Raw genomic sequence first — 1445 nt, 5'->3', positions numbered from 1 at the left:
GAGATTTAATCTGCTCAGTTTCAGTTCACCTGCACACGCTACCTTCTAAGTTCCTTCAACAGGATCTACACCGATTCCCACCATCTCCAGTGTGTGAGAAGACATTTTGGTGGAGTGTGTCAGCCAGAAGTGACTTCGACAAGGAGCAACATTACCTTGCTAATCAACTGTGAGGTCACGACTCAGCTGATATATAAATTGGTGATCAGCTGTGGGGTTCCAAGCTGATATATTAGTGACTATAGTAGGACTCGCGCACGTTTGCGGCTGTGGTGTGGCCCGCACCTGTGTACAATGGTGCCACGTTTCCCCAACTTGCGATGTGAAACGGAAGCTATTTATGTACAAGGCAACACAAATACGATAAATTCAGAGCCAACGGCCATACCACGTTGAGTACACCGCTTCCCGTTCGATCAGCGAAGTTAAGCAACGTTGGGTCTGGTTAGTACTTGGATGGGTGACCGCCGCCTGGGAATACCAGATGCTGTTGGCATCCCTACGTCAAGTGGGGTTGGTGGAGGATTAGTGCCCCTCCCTGTAAAACAATTAACTCTAAGCCCTTGGCCACCCTGACTGGGATACATGGCATCTGGCAATGTAATGTAATGTAATAAAACTTACACTTGTGTATTTTGATGGATGAATCAACAGTAATCTTATTATGCCTAAAATATTTATACAGTTACACAGAAACATGGCATACATATTGTACAGTGGTGCTAAATGAAATTGTAGTCACTTTTAATGTTTTTTAGCGTAGTTTTAGGGTGGGTAATAATATTACAGTTATGGATATAAGAGAATGAGCCTGAAAAAAGAAGAAATATGCCAATATCCAAAGTAAAAGAAATAATTCATATAATTCTTGTGAGTGGCAGCACTGACACATCCATCTGGCCTAAGGTAAAGTGCGTACCCCTCCGTAGACACAAGGATAGCTTGTACAGGTGTTGCTAGGGAAAAATGCTCACATTTACTGGCTTTTACCGTAATTTTAAGGGCGAGGAATAATCACATTTATAATCATAAGCTAATATGTAGGACAAAATAGTAGGCATATGCCAATACTGAAGTAAAAAAAAAAAAAACATTATTCACTCGCGAGCGGCAACACTTCCACACCCAGTCGGTGGCCTTGACCTCAGGGGTGGCGTGGAGAGAGAGATGGAGGAAGGGGAAAGAGAATGAATGAATGAAAATCAATCATGGTATTGCAATAACGGGTCATCTGTCGCCGTATACAAAAAATGATAAATATCACTAAATATAACAAAACCAAAATAACAAATGAAAGCACAATTATAAACAACTTATAAAAGAATCAAAAGTACTCAGGGTGGCTCACATCTCCCGCCAGGAGAGAGAGAGAGAGAGAGAGAGAGAGAGAGAGATAACGGTCATCTGTCGCCGTATACAAAAAATGATAAATATCACTAAATATA

At 41.5% G+C, this 1445-nt stretch overlaps 1 non-coding gene across 1 annotated transcript; it reads left to right on the top strand.

Annotated features, from left to right (window-relative positions):
• Positions 1–374: 374 nt before the first annotated feature.
• Positions 375–496, top strand: LOC145394606 (5S ribosomal RNA). The gene has a single exon (XR_013896463.1). It is a non-coding gene; the product is annotated as a 5S ribosomal RNA (ribosomal RNA).
• Positions 497–1445: the final 949 nt, after the last annotated feature.

The sequence above is a fragment of the Coenobita brevimanus genome, chromosome 27 (assembly GCF_032717465.1).
Source record: "Coenobita brevimanus isolate Jiangsu-jjx chromosome 27, ASM3271746v2, whole genome shotgun sequence".
Lineage (NCBI taxonomy): Eukaryota > Metazoa > Arthropoda > Malacostraca > Decapoda > Coenobitidae > Coenobita > Coenobita brevimanus.
Note: the sequence above shows the minus strand (reverse complement) of the source record. Positions and strands in the feature narration are given on the sequence as shown.